This window comes from Lissotriton helveticus, chromosome 5_1 (assembly GCF_964261635.1).
Source record: "Lissotriton helveticus chromosome 5_1, aLisHel1.1, whole genome shotgun sequence".
NCBI classification, from domain to species: domain Eukaryota; kingdom Metazoa; phylum Chordata; class Amphibia; order Caudata; family Salamandridae; genus Lissotriton; species Lissotriton helveticus.
In genome coordinates this window covers 1,556,655,622-1,556,675,901 of record NC_136065.1, presented here as the reverse complement: position 1 = coordinate 1,556,675,901, position 20,280 = coordinate 1,556,655,622, and the positions used below count along the sequence as shown (strand labels likewise).

Sequence of the window (20,280 nt, the reverse complement as noted above, 5' to 3'; positions counted from 1 at the left end):
AAGATGGCGGCCGAGTAAAGTGCAAAGCTTCCCTGCGCCTGGGTACAGCGGCGCTGTGGAGGGAAGTTCGAGCCTCGGCGAAGTAATCTCGCCTCAGAGGAGACAGTACTATAAAACGCACCAATTAAAATATGTACAAGTGATAAAAAACAATTCGTGTCTCAATCGTTTTTACCAGTTTTAAATTATGGCAGAGGTGCAAGGGAGCACAAACAGACCTCCGGCTTTCCGCCTCAGAGGGAAACAAAATGCAATTACTGAAGCTTGCTGAGAACGCTTGTTAAATACCCTCGGAGGGCGGGAGGGGCGCAGAGCTCTCGGCCAGCCTTCCCAATGGAAGACTTAACTCCTGCTAAAGTGATTGGAACAGGACTACTGATCTTATCACCTTTGGGCTCGGTGGGGTCAGGGAATGGACCTGAATCCATAGCCTGTCCATCAAAACTCAATGGTCTGTGGGGACCGGCACAGGATACTTGTTGCCTCTCGAACTAGACTTCTATGGATGAACTAGCTTAAGAGGATTGGATATATATCCCAACGCCTCCAAGGACAGATAGACTCATAAAAAAGATACAGAGTCCTCTAGTTTGGTCGGGATATCTTTCTCATTGGCAAAGACAGGCTGTTACTTCAAATATTAGAAAGGTTCTGGTTAATGGGACAGAGAACCGTGTTTGTCACCTCTATGTTTTGGGTGGATTTATGAAATTTTTATATGAATATAGAGCCTATTACTTTTAGGGCTAGATGGTTTTAGGGGAATGGAACTGTGATACACACCATGTCACCTCTAGGGCTGAGTGACCTCTGGAGATTTAACACAGGACCGACACAGGAATACAGAGTATGTTGTATGTAGGGTGGGAGCGACTCAAGGGTTTGGAACAGAGATACAGTACCTGTGACCCCCTAGAGCTGGGTAGTTTCAGGAGACTGGCACAGGGATAAGGAGCCTTTCACCTGTACAACTTGCTGGATCACTTCCAGGCACATCATGGATACAGGGTAAAGGTTTGCCATCTCTACAGATGGATGGACACCAATTATAGGCACAGGTACACAACGCCTGCTCCTCCAAAAAGGATTAGCACAGTGACGCAGACAATATCACCTCCAAGACTAAATATGCTTTGGAGGTTAGAAAAGGCATTGAGAAGCTTGTCTATACCAGGACTGGTTGGGCCAGGATAGCTGCACGGTCTAAGGGCCTGTCACCTCTATATATACTTTGTCTAAGGGAATTTCCAAAGAGATGGAGAGCTGGTCACCACTACAGTTCTACAGCACTGACAGCGTGGCTGTCCTAACCCTCATTGATCCCTCAGACGTCCCCCTGCCACTCAAGTGATCCTAGATTTCTTCGATATACCCCAGCTGCCCTAATGCTTTTCAAAACGTTTTGCCATATCCTAAAACTGATATCTCTCCAATATTTCTCTGCTCTTCTCACTCATTTCCAAAGAATGCTGTGCATACCTGTGGTTATTGCTCGGTTGGGGATGTAGTATAGGGCTTTTATTCCCTGTCCCAAAACATTCCTAGCCATTCAAGGAGCATCAGATGAGATATCAGAAAATGGCACAAAAGCACACAAACATGTAAGTTTAGGGGTCACAAACTTCCAGGGCGTTTTCGCACTCTAACAAACACTTTCTCATCCACGGGAGAAGATACACGGACATTTCCATGTGAGTAAATCCTTTTACAGTGTGAAACTGGCTTCTGTGAATTGCAAAATCGTTTTACACTTGTAAATAACATATTTGCGCACACTATTCAAACGTACAAACGCAAATTGTTTTGTGAATAGGGCCAACGTGTTATCGCAGTAGAACTGAAGAGCAGAAAACTGGCCCCACTGCTCCATTCCAGCCACGTAAAGGCCCCCGTGAAGTTCCTATTATCGCCGTGGAACCTCGCTCTCTAGGACGGAAAATAGTACATTGTTTATTTAGCAACACTCCGAAAAAAGTTGCACTATTAATTGCGTTGGCATTCATTTTTATAACACATTAGTCTTGACAAACACCCTCGGTGAAAATGTAGATGGAAAATATCATTCCATTCTAATCTAACAATAATTATGTTGAGTTAAATGCAAAGTGCTGCAGATTTTTATGTCCTGGTACTTGTAATCGGTCTGGTAAATGCCAGCCGCTGGGGTTGCCACCTTCGAGAAGAGGAAATCAGGGAAGTGCCTGAAAACGCGCGTGTTCAAAAATAAACTCTTCATTGTTACTTAAAAGCCCGATGCTAATTTAAAACAAGCGCTCGCCGTTCCTGCTGTTTATTTTTGCATCACGCTTTAACTTTAAAGTGAAAGCACGACGCAAAAATAAACACGCGGCGCCATGTCTTTTGTGTTCGGCCCAATCAGAGAGCCGGACTGGTGCTTCCAAGGCAGCGTGACGAAGCTTCAGATGAGAAACTTCATCACAACAGCCGTAATGCAGGCGACCAAGTCATTGGGGGCAGTCCAAAAAAGCCAAAGGGCGGCAACCGAAAACTCTCCTTAGCAATGGGAAGCCAGCGTTTAACATAAACGCTGACGCTACCCAATAAAAGGGGCTTGAGTCCTCTTCTTGAAACAGACTTGTTGCCTACAGCTCTCACAGGCGAGGATGGCATGCGCGCTCCAACGCCAGGCAAGACCTAAAAAATAGATCTGGTTTTATATGTAAAGAAGCAAGGAGTCAAGTTTGATAAACAATTTACCATGCTTAAACAAGGTAAAGCGTTATCGGTACCAATTTCCTATTTTATAAAGGATTATACATTTCTTTTTGCAACCCCAGAAAATTCAGATTGTGAATGAACTTGTATCATTTAGACTTGATTACTGCAAAACCCATCTATCTTAGTCAACATGAAAAACACTGTAAAAGGCTTGTACAAAACGTGCCAGCAAAGAAAGCTGCATTTGTAACCAGTAATGCAGAGAATCACGTTTAAAGCACTGTGCTTGGTTCAGAAACCTTTTTACATGGACCATTGAAGCCTTTATTTCAGAATCTCTTAAAGTATAAACCAACAAGACTGTGCAACACCCTGTTAGCAGCCTTTCATGCAGAAACCTTCCTGGCTCTATTCATGAAACACCTTAAAATGAAAAGTTATTTGCCTTCGGTAGGGCTCTTTTTGGTGAATATTCCATCTAAACATAGGCTTCTCACCTTGGAATACTCCCCTAGTGCCAGACTAGGTTTGAAAACTTTTTCCGCAATGCTCATGTATGTTGCTAGGTGGCGTCATGCAATGTAACCCAGCCCCTGGAAGTGCTGGAGTGGAACTACAGAGAAGCGCCACCCCTGTACACTGACGCCAGTTTCTTGATCATCTCTTTCAGTGCCCTCAGATGTGGCGCATAAATAATTGTTAACACCAGTGTGCAGACTAGAAGATGTTTTTAGACGTTAAAAACAAGTCACTCCACAGAACAGTGAGATGGGAGAGCAGTGAGGAATCTGCAAATCGAGAGAGTATTCACCATAAAGAGTTACCATTGATAAGTAACTTCTTCCGATAAATACTTCTAACCGCTTGCCTTACAATGGATACCAAAGCCGTTATCTCCCCAAAGTGCAGGGTCTGCAGACTGGACTAAGAATCAAAAGTCTGGCAGGACCAAATGGGATAAACGCCTTTCCTGTCAGACATGGCTACTGAAACAAACAGAACTAAACTATAGTCAGGGAACTGGGAGTTCCCTTGTTGGAACTAAGGGACCTCACACACCCAGAAATCTAGGTGTCATGCTTCATCATTGGTCCCCTGCTCCTCGTCAGACTGGCGCTGCAATGTCTGACGGGCGCCGTAGGCGCGCTTTGTTGGAGATCTTTTGGTCCAGCCAATAGTTTGTATGCGTGTGAGGGGTCTGGTGGTGGTGTAGTCGTGAAGGGAAAGTGAGGTTTAAAAAAAGGTGAGACAGTCCACAACGGATTTTATTCGGGTGGCTGACTCCCTTATTAAAAGGGTGAGAGGGGAGAAAGAAACTGTTAGATTGACAGCGGACTGACTCAACCCTCTAGAAGGTGGACATGTTTCATGCCTGTATGGCAATTCTTCAGGACCTCAAAACAAATGTACTACACAGTGAAAAATAATAAGGAAAAATTAAAAAGATACAACCTCACTGGGTCAATCTGCTGTTTCGCGCTACCGGTCGGAGCGCCGTGCGTGGGGGGTAGGTCTTTCCACCTCTGCTGTTTGACGCTAAGGTATTAACCTCCTCGAACAGCCCCACGGGAACAGACTGCGGGGCCCTCCAGGGTTATATTGTAGGGTTCCCCCATAGAGTAGGACCTGTTGGCTTGCTCCCAGATTGACCCAGTGAGGTTGTATCTTTTTAATTTTTCCTTATTATTTTTCACTGTGTAGTACATTTGTTTTGAGGTCCTGAAGAATTGCCATACAGGCATGAAACATGTCGACCTTCTAGAGGGTTGAGTCAGTCCGCTGTCAATCTAACAGTTTCTTTCTCCCCTCTCACCCTTTTAATAAGGGAGTCAGCCACCCGAATAAAATCCGTTGTGGACTGTCTCACCTTTTTTTAAACCTCACTTTCCCTTCACGACTACACCACCACCAGACCCCTCACACGCATACAAACTATTGGCTGGAACAAAAGATCTCCAACAAAGCGCGCCTACGGCGCCCGTCAGACATTGCAGCGCCAGTCTGACGAGGAGCAGGGGACCAATGATGAAGCATGACACCTAGATTTCTGGGTGTGTGAGGTCCCTTAGTTCCAACAAGGGAACTCCCAGTTCCCTGACTATAGTTTAGTTCTGTCTCCATTCTCCCATACCTCCTTTTGATCCCCGGGGAACTCAGTATCCTTCTTTGGTTACAAGTTATCTGGACACATACTCTGGTCCCCGTAAAAAACTGTCCACACCGGTTCCTTCCTTTGTACTAATACTGAAACAAACAAACAAACACTCAACAGCTTTGCTTTTAAATGGTCAGTCTTGCAGACACCACACCAGGCCACACATTTCTTCCAGTGTCTGGCCTAAATAGACTTCGTGAAGCACAAGTTATTACTCGTGTAATGATATATCTGTAAGAGACATTAGTTAGTGATAGATTCCTTACCTTAGAATATCCCCAGGCGTCAGACTGGATCCGGAAAGTTTTGCTAGCAGTACCTCTGCGCGTCAGTAGGTGGCGTTGTGCGACTCCGCGTCCGTCACTGACGTCGTAAGCGCCGAGATGACGTCACGGAGACTACTTAGGCGCCACCCATGCGCGCTGACGTCAGTTCTGTACACAACTTTCTGCGCCAGGAATGCAGAGCCATGCAAGAAACTGACCACTGGTGCTTAAGAAACTAGGCCCCTTAAAAAGGGATGTCCCTAACCCTAGAAATCAGTTCGCAGAATGGGGAGGATGGGTGGGGCGGTAAGGAATCTATCACTAAACTAATGTCTCTTACAGATATATCGTTACACAAGTATTAACTTGTGCATCTGAAAAAGACACGTTAGTGATAGATTCCTTACCTTAGAATAGATACCCCATCAATACCAACCCCAGTGGTGGGTCTGCAAACAAGATCACACCAGAAAGTCCTGGATAACAGAAGGGCCAAAGAAGCCGTCTCTCCGGACTTGGCTGTCAAGGCAATAATGCTGGGTAAAGGTATGCAGCGAGGACCACGTAGCTGCCTGACAGATATCCTGCAAAGGGACTCCCCGTCCCAGAGAAGTGGTGGCCGCTGTCGCCCGAGTAGAATGGGCACGCAGCCCCACAGGAGGCTCCTTCTTAGCCAAGGAGTAACAGGCTTTGATGCAGAAAGCAACCCACTGAGAGATGGTCCGTTTGTGCACGGCCCGACCTTTCTTGGCGCCCACATAGCCAACAAAGAGTTGGTCATCCACCCGGAACTATTGTATGCGTCTCAGATAGAACGAGAGTGCACGTTTTGGGTCCAGACGGTGGAGCCTCTCTACTTCTTTTGAAGGATGCGGAAAGAAGGTGGGCAAAGTGATGGTCTGCCCAATGTGGAAGGGCATAACAACCTTTGGCAAGAAAGAAGGACGGGTCCTTAAAACCACCTTGTCTGGATGAACAGAAAGGAAAGGAGGTTTAGAAGAAAGAGCCTGGAGCTCACTCACTCATCTGGCAGAGGTGATAGCAACCAGGAAAGCAGTCTTTAAGGCGAGAAGACGTAAAGGACAATTTAAAGCGGCTCAAAGGGAGCGCACATCAGTAAGGTCAAGACAAGGTTGAAGTCCCATTGAGGCATGACGAACGGCACGGAAGGAAATGTGTGCGTAATGCCTTTCAGAAAACGGTTAACAACTGGGTACTTAAAAAGAGAAGGCTGATCTGGAAGCCGTAGAAAGGCGGAGATTGCCGAAAGGTAACCCTTGATAGTGCCCAGAGCAGAGCCCTGCTTGGCCAAAGAAAGAAGGAACAGAAGGACTTCCGAAAAAGGGGCAGAAAGGGGATCCACAGACTTAGCTGTGCACCATGCCACAAATTTGTTCCACCGGCAGGCGTATACCGTTTTAGTGGAGGGGCGCCTGCCTGCCAGAATAACATCACAGACTTCGGGAGGAAGATCGAAAGCAGTCATCTGTCGCCGCTCAATCTCCACGCATGGAGGTGGAGGATGGACAGGTTCGGGTGTATGACTCTCCCCTGCTGCTGCAACAGAAGATCCTCCCGAGGAGGCAGACGGATCAGGGGATCGATCGCCAGGCTGAGTACCTCAGGATACCAGTATATTCATGCCCAATCCGGAGCCACAAGGATGACTTGGGCCCGGTTGCGCCGAATCTTCTTCAGCACTCTGGGCAGAAGTGGTATAGGCAGAAAGGCGTTCAATAGACCGCAGCTCCACTCGTGATGAAAAGCGTCGCCAAGCAAGTGCCGCTTTGGAAATTCCAAGCGCCAAACTGAGGACATTGCGCGTTCTCTTCAATGGCGAATAGATCTAACCAAGGCTCTGTCCCACAGCTGATGGAGACCTTGCACCACGTCAGAGTTCAGACGTCATTCATGTTCCATCAAGAACCGGCAGCTGAGTTCGTCCGCCCTGGCGTTCAGAGAACCTGCCAGGTGTTGAACCACCAAGGTAATGCCTTGATGTTCCAGCCATGCCCAGAGGCGCAGAGTCTCCTGAAATAGGGTCCAGGACAACACACCACCCTGTTTGTTGCAATACCACATGGCGGTGGTGTTGTCTGTGAACACCTGCACCACACTTCCCCAGACAGAATGAAGGAATGCTTCAGTGCAAGTCAGATCGCCCGAAGCTCCAAAAGGTTGATATGGAGCCGGGACACCGCCGGAGACCAGAGGCCTCTGATCTCCGCCTCTCCCAAATGGCTTTCCCATCCCAGGAGGGACGCATCTGTCGCCACTGTGTGCTCTGGTTGGGGAAGGGAGAGGGATCTGCCACTGATCCAATCGCGATTTGTGAGCCACCACTGCAACGGTCGTGCAGTGCCCTCCGAGATCTGGACATGATCGGACAGGCTGCCCTGATGATGCGCCCACTGGAACATCAGGTCCCACTGCAGAGCCCGCATATGCCATCTGGCACGTTGAACTAGCAGGATGCAGGAGGCCATCAGGCCTAGGAGCCGGAGGGTCATCCAGACTGAAACCTGGGATAAAGGCTGAAAGATCGGAATCATAGCCTGAATATCCTGGACTCGGTGCTCGTGAGGATAGACCTGAAACCGCGTTGAATACAGAACCGCTCCAATGAAGGGGAGCTTCAGAGATGGACTCAGGTGCGACTTCGGCATGTTGATGGAGAACCCCAGCAAATGCAGGAGGTCGGTCGTAGTCTGATGGTGGGTGACGACTGTCTGGGGCGAGCCCGCCTTCAACAACCATTCGTCGAGGTAGGGGAAGACTGACACTCCTGACACGCGCAGATGAGCTGCGACCACCGCCATCACTTTGGTGAACCCCCGAGGGGCGCTGGTAAGGCCGAAGGGGAACACGGCAAACTGAAAATGCTACTGGCCTACCCTGAACCCCAGGTATCGCCGGTGGGCCGGCAGGACGGGGATGTGAAAATAATCGTCCTGCAAGTCCAACGCTACCATCCAGTCTCCAGGGTCAAAGGCAGTCAAGACCTGAGCCAGAGTCAACATCTTAAACTTCTCCTTGTCCTTCTTGGGGACCAGAAAGAAGTGGGAATAACAACCACGTCCCACTTCTGGCCCAGGAACGCGCTCGATGGCCCCCTTGGCCAGGAGGGCCTTGACTTCCTGCTGGAGAAGCGCAAAGTGATCCCCCGACATGCGGTGGAACTGAGGTGGCATGGCTGGGGGGGGGGGGAGGGGGGTAGACTCGAAGGGGAGGAAGTAAGCCCTTCGGACAATTTGCAGCACCCACCTGTCTGAAGTGACAGAACGCGAGTGGGGAAGGTGATGTTGAATCCAGCTGCCAACCGGCGTGGGGTGCACCCCAAAGCTCGGACTAGGAAGGCTTTGAGGAGGATGCTGCGGGAGCGGAGGTGGACTGACCCTCAAGCTGGCCCCCAGAGCAGCCAAGGCGAACTCCATGCCCCCGGCAGCGCTGGGCTTGGGTCAAAGAAGGCTTTTGACTGAACGAGCGGGCAGGGGCACCCCTTCCATGGCCACAAAATTAAAGGTAGACGTGGCCGGGCGCGTGGCGGAAAGGCCCAAGGACTTGGACGTAGTTTGAGAGTCCTTAAAACGCTCCAATGCACTGTCAGCCTTATCACCAAAAAGGCGAGTGCCGTCAAAGGGCATGTCCATAAGTGAACTCTGGATGTCCGGAGAGAACCCGGTAGATCTCAACCAGGCGTGGCGACGAAGTGCCACAGTCGTCGAAATCACCCTACCGAGGGAGTCTGCGGTGCCACAACGGATGGCGAATTTAGCCACATCCTTATCCTTGGCCACAGCCTGGGACAGCACTGCCTGGACCTCCTCCGAGCACTGAGGCAAGACCTGAACAACTGTATCCCACACTGCGTGGGAATAGCGGCCCAACAGACATGCTGTGTTCGCCGAACCCAACCCCAAGCTGGTCGAGGAGAACAACTGTTTGCCAAACTGCTCCAGCCTTATAGAGTCCTTAACCGGCGGAGCCGTGGGAAAGGCACCCTGGGAGGTCGAAGCTTGAATAACCAGACTCTCGGGCGTCGGATGAGTGGTCAGAAAGGCAGGGTCACCCGGCGCCGGACGATGACACCTGGCGACGTTCTTATCCACAGGGGCACCTGTGGCCGGTCGCAATCAAGTGCCCAACAAGACGTCAGTGAGGGCATCATTAAAGGACAACAGTGGCTCCGATGACGTGGACGCTGACTGGAGCACCTCAGTGAGGAGATTAGTCTTTAGGGTGACCATAGGGAGATCAAGGTTAAGAACCTCAGCTGCCCGAACGAAGCACCACCTTGTAAGAGGCATCTTCCTACATAGTAGGTGGGGAGAGGCAAACCCTGAATCAGAGGAGACGTCGAGGCCACCAGCCTCTTCCAAGTCGCCCGCTTAATCCTGCCCGGAGTCACACTGACGAGCCAGAGGGTCCTCAGACCACTCCCAGTCATCCTCCACCGCCGCCGTGTATGGCGCAGACAGCGGCAGCGGGGCATGGACCGGGGAAGGGACAAACCGCATTGAAAACAGCGCCGGCCGGGTCCGAACCGGCACCGTGTCCCAATTCGGATCCCAAGCGGGAACAAAGCCGTCCGGGAACCGGGGTAAAGGTGGGATCAATGGCATCCATTGCGGCGCCAGAGGTGAAGCCGAAGGTGGTTCTGGGGGTGGAGTCGGCAGCATGGGACCTTGTGGTGTCGTGGCCGGAGCCAACGGTGCAGGATCCTGCGACGCCGGGGCCGAATTCACCGGTGGAGTTGGTGGCCCAGCAGGATCCTGACACTGGACCGCGGGGCCCGAAGGCGCACCTGTGGGAGTCCGAGGCCTAAACAGGCAATCCATTGCAGCAAGAAATTCTTGCCTCTGTTCAAGAGTCGCCGACTGACCCAGGTAAGGCGGGTAGGCCGTGGTACTCCCAGGCTCCGAAGGAGCAGCAGGGGTGGAGCCCCTGTCCCCCTTGTCCGCATCCAGGGACAGTCGGGAGACGTCAGAGAGCAACAACACTTCTTCGACTTCTTTTTGTGATGTCTCTTACCCGAATCAGAGGGTGAAGACTTAGAACCCGAGCGGTGGCCCCGCGAGCGTTTCCTAAAACGGCCCAGGACCGCAAACGGCACTGGGACGAATGCCGAACTTCGAGCAACTTCCAGCGCTGCTCCCTCAAGGCCTTTGGGGCCATGACCCGAGAGCCTAGACAGGACCGAGAGTCGTGGTCGCGCTCCAGGCAGCAGAGACAGACGTTGTGGGGGTCTGCCACTGATATGTTGCTACGGCAGGCCCCACAGGACTTGAAACCGGGCATCCCTACCAGCACCAGAGAAGACCAAACAGAGACAAAAAGTCCAATATCCAACAGACTGTAGCCGATGCCAACGCGTTTCTTGAGCAAAAGACATTTGGAGTAAAGTAGCTATAACCCACCAGACCCAACAATGACTTAGGAGTGAATTAGTAAGATGAAAAAGAAAACATTATGAATATGATACAACTCGAGTATAGAAATAGCTTGAATGTGTACATACTTAGGAGTAGAATGCTTCAGTGGAATTGTAAGAATGTTTTTCAAAAATTATTATGTAGTAGGTGGAAATTATGTAAAAAGTTTGTAAATATTGTATTTTTATGAAAAGTTGTGTAGATCGATTATGTGATATGTGCAGTGTTTAAATAATGTATATATGTATCATTTGTAGCACTGAAGAAGTCCTTGTCGGACGAAACGCGTTGGCATTGGCCACAGTCTGTTTTATTGAAGAAAGAGTTTTTGGAATAAATAAAGAATTTACTACTACTCCGCTGAAGATTCATCATTTGCCAAGATTTAGTCATATCAATAATTGAATAAATTGAAATAATTTTGTTTGATATAGATCACTATTACTTTTTTGAAGAGTGCTGGACTTAAGGATATTGTGTTTTGTTTGAGACTTGCTAGTCTTAGGAGATCTAGGGGTTTTGGATCTCTAGTCCTTTGCACCAAAAGCCTAAGATAGGACTTGACACTAATGGATAGGTGCAATTGTATATAGCCCCAAGCCCCAAGGTTCTGTGTGTGTGAGAGACAAAAAGTCCCTAAAGGATAGTCAAAAAGTACTACGGAATGTGCTCTAACCGGATCAGCTCACATGGGTGGCGCCCAAGTAGTCTCCGTGACGTCATCTCGGTGCATACGACGCCAGCGACGGATGCAGAGCAGTACGACGCCACCTACTGACAAGCAGAGGTACTGCTAGCAAAACTTTCCGGATCCAGTCTGACGCCTGGGATATTCTAAGGTAAGGAATCGATCACTAACGTGTCCCATTTAGATATCAAGCATCCCTGCTCTTTTCTTTTTAAGACACGTCGTATTCTCTTTCTAATTGGCATGCCAGGCTTCCTTCAAATCACTTCCTTAACAGCACCATCTCTTGGGTTCCATTGTATGCAGTATCAAAATTACAGCCTAGTAAAGAACAAGTTACTTACCTTCGGTAACGATATATCTGTAAGAAACAGTAGTTAGTATTAGATTCCTTACCTTAGAATATCCCCAGGCGTCAGTCTGGATCCGGAAACTTTTGCGTAGCAGTACCCCTGCGCGTCGGTAGGCGTCGTCTGCAGGCGTCCCCTGCGGCTCCGCGTCGTCGGCGTCGTGCGCCGTGATGACGTCGCTGGAGTATATAGACGCCGCCTCCGCGCGCTGACGTCAGTTCTTTGCACACAGCTTTTCCGCGCCAGAACACGCAGAGCCATGGGAGAACCAACACTGGTGCCATTTGAAACTAGGGCCCTGAAAGGGATGTCCTTAACCCTAGGTATCAGTTCGCAGAACGGGGAGGATGGGCGGGGCGGTAAGGAATCTAATACTAACTACTGTTTCTTACAGATATATCGTTACCGAAGGTAAGTAACTTGTTCATCTGAAAGAAACAGGTTAGTATTAGATTCCTTACCTTAGAATAGATACCCCAGCAATACCAACCCCGGAGGTGGGTCTGCGAACCAATACAACCTACACCAGAAAGTCCTGGAGGACCGAACGGCCAAAGAAGCCGTCCCTCCGGACTTGACTGTCCAGGCAGTAATGCCTCGCAAAGGTGTGCAGCGAGGCCCATGTAGCCGCCTGGCAAATGTCCTGCAAGGGGACTCCCCGGCCCAGGGCGGTAGTAGCCGCCGTGGCCCGAGTGGAATGGGCCCTCAGCCCAACAGGAGGCTCCTTCCGAGCCAAAGAGTAGCATGCCTTGATGCAGAGGACGACCCACCGAGAGATGGTCCGTTTCTGTACCGCCCTTCCCTTCTTCTCACCCACGTAGCCAACAAACAGTTGGTCATCCACCCGGAACTGGCGTGTGCGATCCAGGTAAAATGAAAGCGCACGTTTTGGGTCCAGACGATGGGGCCTCTCTTCATCCTTTGAAGGATGCGGAGGCGGGAAGAAGGAGGGCAAGGTGATGGACTGCCCAATGTGAAAAGCAGAGACTACCTTGGGCAGGAAAGAAGGTCTAGTCCGAAGAACCACCTTATCAGGATGAACAGACAAGAAAGGAGGTTGAATAGAAAGAGCCTGGAGCTCACTCACTCTCCTGGCAGAGGTGATGGCTACCAGGAAGGCCGTCTTTAAAGTGAGAAGACGGAGAGGACAGGAATGAAGGGGCTCAAAAGGAGCGCACATCAGGAAAGTCAGAACCAGGTTCAAGTCCCACTGAGGCATCACGAACGGAGTTGGAGGATACATGTGCGTGATGCCCTTCAAGAATCTTAACACAATAGGGGACTTGAATAAAGATGGCTGATCAGGGAGCCTCAAGAAGGCGGAAAGGGCAGAAAGATAGCCCTTGATAGTGCCCAGAGCAGAGCCCTGCTGGGCAAGGGAAAGGAGGAAGAGGAGAACCTCAGACAGAGGGGCAGAAAGGGGATCCACAGCCTTTGCTGTGCACCATGCCACAAATCTGTTCCACCGGCAGGCGTATACCGACTTTGTGGAGGGACGCCTGGCTGCCAGAATGACATCACAGACTTCAGGAGGCAAGTCAAATGGCCTCAACTGTCGCCGCTCAATCTCCACGCATGGAGGTGGAGACTGGACAGGTTCGGGTGGAGGACCGTCCCCTGCTGCTGCGACAGAAGGTCCTCCTGAAGGGGCAGGCGGATCGAGGGACCGACTGTCATGCTGAGTAGCTCGGGATACCAGTATCTTCGAGCCCAGTCCGGAGCCACAAGGATAACTTGGGCCCGGTCGCGCCTGATCTTCTTCAGCACTCTGGGCAGAAGTGGTATAGGCGGAAAGGCGTACAACAGACCGCAACTCCACTCGCGCCGAAAGGCGTCGCCGAGCGAGTGCCGTCTTGGAAACTCCAACGCGCAGAACTGATGACATTGCGCGGTCTCTTCTGTGGCGAATAGATCTAACCAAGGCTCTCCCCATTGCTGAAAGAGGCCTCTCACCACGTCCGAGTTCAGACGCCATTCGTGATCCACCGAGCACCGACGGCTGAGTTCGTCCGCCCTGGCGTTCAGAGAACCTGCCAGGTGTTGAACCGTCAGAGTCACGCCCTGACGTTCCAGCCATTGCCAGAGACGCAGAGCCTCCTGGCAAAGGGTCCACGACCCCACACCGCCCTGTTTGTTGCAGTACCACATGGCGGTGGTGTTGTCCGTGAACACCTGCACTACACTCACGTTGACAAAGGGGAGGAATGCCTTCAGTGCTAGGCGAATCGCCCGTAGCTCCAACAGGTTGATATGGAGCCGGGACTCCGCCGGAGACCAGATGCCTCTGATCTCCGCCTCTCCCAAGTGGCCACCCCAGCCCTGGAGGGACGCGTCCGTCACAACCACGTGCTCCGGTTGGGGAAGGGAGAGGGATCTGCCTCTGACCCAATCGCGGTCCGTAAGCCACCACTGCAACTGTCTCGCAGTGCCCTCCGAGATCAGGACATGGTCGGATAGGTTGCCCTGATGCTGGGCCCACTGAAACTTCAGGTCCCACTGCAGAGCCCGCATCCGCCACCTGGCGTGATGCACCAGTAGGATGCAGGAGGCCATCAGCCCCAGAAGCCGCAGCGTCAACCTGACCGAAACCCGGGATAACGGCTGAAAGATGGGAATCAGAGCCTGAATATCCCGGACCCGCCGTTCCGGGGGATAAACCCGAAACTGCGCCGAGTCGAGAACCGCTCCGACGAAAAGGAGCTTTTGAGAGGGACACAGGTGTGATTTCGGCACATTGATGGAAAACCCCAGCTCGTGCAGGAGGTCTGCCGTCATCTGAAGGTGGTGGACGACTGTCTGGGGCGAGCCTGCCTTCAACAACCAGTCGTCGAGGTAGGGGAAGACTGAAACCCCTAACCGGCGCAGATGAGCTGCGACCACCGCCATCACTTTCGTGAACACCCGTGAGGCGCTGGTAAGGCCGAATGGGAGCACGATAAACTGAAAGTGCTCGTGGCCTACCGTGAACCGCAGGTAACGCCGGTGGGCCGGCAGGACGGGGATGTGAAAATACGCATCCTGCAAGTCCAACGCTACCATCCAGTCTTGTGGGTCTAGAGCAGCCAAGACCTGAGCCAAAGTCAACATCTTGAACTTCTCCTTCCGGAGGAAGCCGTTGACGTTCCGCAGGTCCAAGATAGGACGCAGGCCTCCCTTGTCCTTCTTGGGTACCAGAAAGTAGTGGGAGTAGCAACCACACCCTACTTCTGGCCCAGGAACGCGCTCGATGGCCCCCTTGGCCAAGAGGGCCGTAACTTCCTCCTGCAGAAGTGTCAAGTGGTCCCCCGACACACGGTGGTTCTGCGGTGGCATGGCTGGAGGAGTGGACTCGAAGGGGAGGGCATAGCCCCTTCGAACGAGCTGCAGCACCCACCTGTCCGATGTTATCGCGCGCCAGCGGGAGTGGTGATGGCGAACCCTGCCACCCACTGGCGTCACGTGAGCCCGAAAGCTCGGACTAGGAAGGCTTGGATGCAGCAGCGGAGGGAGGCGTGGACTGACCACGCCGCTGGCCTCTACCGCCACTACGGCGGAAACCACGGCCGCCACCGCGCTGGGGAGCGTTCTGCGGCGCGTGGCTGGCAGCACGTGTGGGACCGCCCCTCCCTTGGCCACGAAAGGGGCGAAACGAACCCGTCTGCTGGCGCTGGGTCGAAAGACCCAAGGACTTGGCCGTGACCCTGGAGTCCTTGAAGCGCTCCAGCGCGTGGTCCGCTTTGTCACCAAACAGGCGACTGCCATCAAATGGCATGTCCATGAGTGTATTTTGGACGTCTGGCGAAAAGTTGGCAGATCTCAGCCAAGCATGGCGACGAATCGCCACCGTCGTGGACATGGCCCGTCCCAGTGAGTCGGTCGTGTCCAGACCACAACGGATCGAGTACCGCGCCGCATCCCGGCCTTCAACCAAGGCCCGGGTGAGCTTGTCCCGCACTTCCTGGGGGCATTGCGGCAAACACTCTTCGACCGTATCCCACAGGGAGTGGGTGTAGCGGCCCAAGAGGCACGCGGTATTACAAGACCGCAGTCCAGCGCTCAAAGAGGAAAATACCTTTTTACCAAACTGGTCATACCGCTTCGATTCCCGATCGGGCGGAGCCGACGGAAATGCGGACTGCGAAGTGGAGGCCTGGATCACCAGACTCTCCGGGGAGGGATGGGTGGATAAAAAGGCAGGGTCGTCCGAGCATGGACGGTGACGCCTTGCAACATTCCGGTCAACCGGTGCACCGGAAGCGGGCCTGGACCAGGTGCCCAAAAGGACATCCTTCAGGGCCTCATTAAACGGCAGCAGAGGCTCCTGGGGGCATGACTGCGGTTTAAACACTTCGGTCAGAATGTTCGGTTTGACCTTCGCGACGGGGAGCTCAAGGTGCAAGGCCTTGGCAGCCCTCATCAGGACCACCGAATAGGCAGCACCTGCCTCAGACGCCACAGGGGACGGGGAGACAAACCCAGGGTTGGGCGACTCGTCCAGGCCACTGGCATCACCCAGATCACCTACCCAGTCCACATCATACTGGCAGGCACGGGATAAAGGGTCCTCAGACCCCTCCCAACCCTCTCCATACTCATCCTCATCATACCCATATTCTGGGTCGATGATATAGACATCGGGGTCAACGGGCCCCATCGGCGTCGGATCCGGCGTCGGCCGACGCGGGTTCGACTCCGTGTCCGGAGTCGGGGAGGGAATGGGGGTGGCGCCGCGCGGCGTCGGTGCCGGGGACCCGACGCCGGCCGGAGCCGACGGCGGAGTCGCTGCACCACGCGGAGGCGGTACCACGGGTTGGCCCAAAGGAACCGACGCCGGAGAGGCCGGGAGACCAGCCGGCGACGAACCTGAGGGACCCAGCGGCGCCGGGGCCGGAGCCACTGGCGGCGTCGGGGCAGAAGCACCCGAACCGCTCGGGCCCCCAGACGGGACCGACGGCCCCGCAGGCGCCGTAGGCCCCGCCGGAGGAGACCTCGCCCTCATAGCAATGAGGAAGGCCTCGATCTCCTCACGCGACGCGCCTTCCCCAGGGACCGACGGGTATGGGGTAGACGGCGTCGGCGACCCACGCGGGGCCGCGGGGGTGGGGCCACCCGAGCCCCCGGCCGCATCACGCGGGCGTCGGGGGGAGTCGGGGGTGCGATGGCGACGCCCCGACTTCTTGTGCTTACCTGACGAACCGGAGGAATGGTGGCGACTCCCGGAGCGCCCATGGCGGCTCCGCGATCGTTCCCTCGACCGCTCCCTCGACCTCCGACTGGACCGGGACCGCTCTCGACGCGGGGCCGACACTCGGAGCTCGAGAAGCTTGCGGGACCGCTCCCGCCTAGCTTTTCCAGTCAAGGCCCGACAGTCGACGCAGGACTCCACGTCGTGGTCCGCGCCCAGACACCGGAGGCAGAGTCGATGGTGGTCGGTGACCGACATCATGCGGTCGCACTCGTCGCAACTCTTAAACCCAGGCATCCTACCGGCACCGTAGAAAGATTAAGTTTTACAAACACTTGGTCAAAAGACCGGAGTACTGCTCTTCGGATCTGCGCTAACTGGCGCGGAAAAAAGAAGAACTGACGTCAGCGCGCGGAGGCGGCGTCTATATACTCCAGCGACGTCATCACGGCGCACGACGCCGACGACGCGGAGCCGCAGGGGACGCCTGCAGACGACGCCTACCGACGCGCAGGGGTACTGCTACGCAAAAGTTTCCGGATCCAGACTGACGCCTGGGGATATTCTAAGGTAAGGAATCTAATACTAACCTGTTTCTTTCAGATCTCAAGTTTTCACAATTGTTAGAGGGGCGATCCCAGGGGAGAGCAGATTTGACACCTGACCACTCTGTGACCCACCTCTCTCAGGAACACAGCCGAGCACTGGCGGGAGACCCCTCCGGGAGAGGACCTCTGATCTAGGATCGTACACGCTGCGCTAGCACCACTCGACAAAGGGACACCACACCGTAGGGTTTCAGAGAACGTATTCTTTTTCTTCAAGAAAGCAATGGATCTTTATGTTCCGCAGATTTTTATGTACAGGCGAGCAAGGGCTCAACAATGACTCGGTAGGGGTAGGGTAGCGGGACAGTATCAAAGTTCAAGGTTACTGGCGGGTGCGTATCCTGCGCACAGCTCTCAATCCTCGAGCCGGGGGATACGGGGTGACCTGGGGTCCAGCCGGACCAGAGTAGTCTCCGAGCCGCAATCGAATCAGCAGGGCTCGAGCAAGGAAGTTTCAGTTCCTACGGTCTTGGGGAGCCGCGATTGAATCAGCAGGGCTCAGGAGTCTCTAGGTTGCAAGGGAGCCGCGACAGCGTCAGCAGGGCTCAGGTGGTTCTTCAGGTTGCCAGAGAGCCGCGACAGCGTCAGCAGGGCTCAGGTGGTTCTTTAGGTTGCAAGGGAGCCGCGACAGCGTCAGCAGGGCTCAGATGGTCTCGGGCAGAAGTCCTTCTCCGCTCGGTAGGAGCCGCGACAGCGTCAGCAGGGCTCAGATGGTCTCGGGCAGAAGTCCTTCTTCGCTCGGTAGGAGCCGCGACAGCGTCAGCAGGGTTCAAGTAGTCTTCAGGTTGCAGGGGAGCCGCGACGAGGTCAGCAGGGCTCACGTAGTCCAGGATACAACTGGGGAACGACCCTAGAGTCACTCTTGATATAGGACTGCTCCCCTTTGATGTCCGGAATCCTCGCCGGCGAAGGTCTTAGCACCTGGGGGCCGGTTGTTGGGGGGTCCCGCTTCGGCGGCTCCTCATCCTTTCAAGTTGGGTCTGGAGGGATCCCAGACATTCAGCGGGCCTGGAGCCAGCCCTCAGGGAAGCTGGATGGGTGATCAAAACTCATCTCTCGAGGGGAGGTGGGAGGTGTGATCGAGCTACCCCATCCTCTATCACTCACAGGGAGCGCTCTACCCCCTGGCCGGGTATGGCGCCGAAGGCCGAGGTCGGGCTGGGGCCGGGGCGGCCATCTTAGGTGCAGAGACATGGGCCTCGGCCTCGGGCACCAGGGAAATGGAGGGCGAGGACGGGGAAGCCCAGTGTCGGGGATGTGGGCCATGAAGGGAATGGTCGGGTGAATCAGGGTCATGGGGAGCTGCACGGGTTAGGAAGGACCACGCCACGAGGCCGGGTTCAACAACAATATTCAGATCTATAATGCTTCATCCCTATGTCCAGCTTTTTTGTGGGCTTTAGTTGGAACTAACCACAGGAAAGACCAGTTAAAATCACCAATTCTCAGGATTTACACAGGGCTACAAGGGGTGCAGCCACAGAGTCAGGTTTGCTTGGTGACTTGAAAAGTGAGAGATCAGTGAGTTTCTCTAAGTAGCGGAGTCCTACACCACAAAGTAGAATGGATGGACAAGGATCTCGCTCCTCTACACTCCGACCCTTCCTTAACCCGGTAACTCTAGCTTTGGGAATGCAACCCTAAACAAAAGGGACATCCAGATTATCATCTCCACAATGGACAAATTACAGCCTGCAGATAAACCGCAATACCTTATCCAATAACGCACACAGTATCCCTATAGATACACATCTACAATATTATACATAGTGAAGTACACATTAACAAATAAATGATGAATATCCCATACAGGATAATAGCTAAAGATACCAGGATGCAGACTAAATTGATCTTTAACCGGGAGAGCCAGTAGGCAGTCTACCCAGAGGGGTGGATCTAACAAGTATTCTACCCATGGACTAGAATTATATTACCTCTATTGCCAGTCGCCCCGAAACATGGCGTGAGAGGGCAATACCCATCTTCACTTATGTTGAGGGTAGACTTTGGGTGCACCATCTCTCAACAGAGCTGAATTATGTTGAATAAAGTCTTGGTAATAGGGAGGATTCTTCAAGAGGGCTCACAGATTGCTAAATCCCCTGGAAAGCATGTGGCCAGTCACAGAAAACAAACACAGCATTTCATCAAAGCTTTACAAAGCCACACAGTGATCTTCTACCGCAACATCATATTGTTGTGCTCAATTTAGGAGTATATCATATTATTGTTTTCATATTATGAGTGTAGATTTATTCACCTAACATATTATGGGTACAATAGTTTAAGCCTACGTTGATTGAACCAAATGGACGCAAGCTGATAAAAAAAATCTAAATACTGGAAACACGGTATCACAATTATAAGGGGCTATATTATCACCTTAACAGAAACTTTACTGAGTGAACCTAACATTAAGGACCTGGTTTAGAACTTGGCAGACGGGTTACTCCGTCACAAGGATGACGGATATCCTGTACGCTGAAATATAAATCCCATAGGATATAATGTGATGTTTACAGGAAGGAATATCTGTCATCGTGATGGAGTAACCAATCTGCCAAGATCTAAATCAGGCCATTAGCCAATCTAATCCCCTCCTTCTTTGGTCCAACCCATTCCTTGTTCACAATCAAAAGCTGTAATGCCCGTTCTTTCACTTTCTACCTTTGTTATGTACCTTAACCCCAATCTTGTAAAACAACAAAAGAGTGTCGTGGGAGAAGTGTGTAAGCACTAGACACAGAGAAGAAATCTTAACCCAAATCCCCATAACAACACATTCTCTAAACATCCTGCTGACAAAATGGTCCCGGGAGGTTAAATGAGAAGTACTGACACGTGCTGTGATCTGCAGGTCACAAATTCAAATTCCAGCATGCACAACTCAGTCATCCATTTTTCTGATGACTGTAATTTGAGGGCCATTAAACTGGAC

At 52.6% G+C, this 20,280-nt stretch overlaps 1 protein-coding gene across 2 annotated transcripts in view; it reads right to left on the bottom strand.

Moving 5' to 3' along the window:
* Nucleotides 1-20,280, bottom strand: part of PIK3C2B (phosphatidylinositol-4-phosphate 3-kinase catalytic subunit type 2 beta) — a 463,326-nt gene that overhangs the window by 65,847 nt on the left and 377,199 nt on the right. The gene's annotated exons all lie outside the window — the stretch shown is intronic.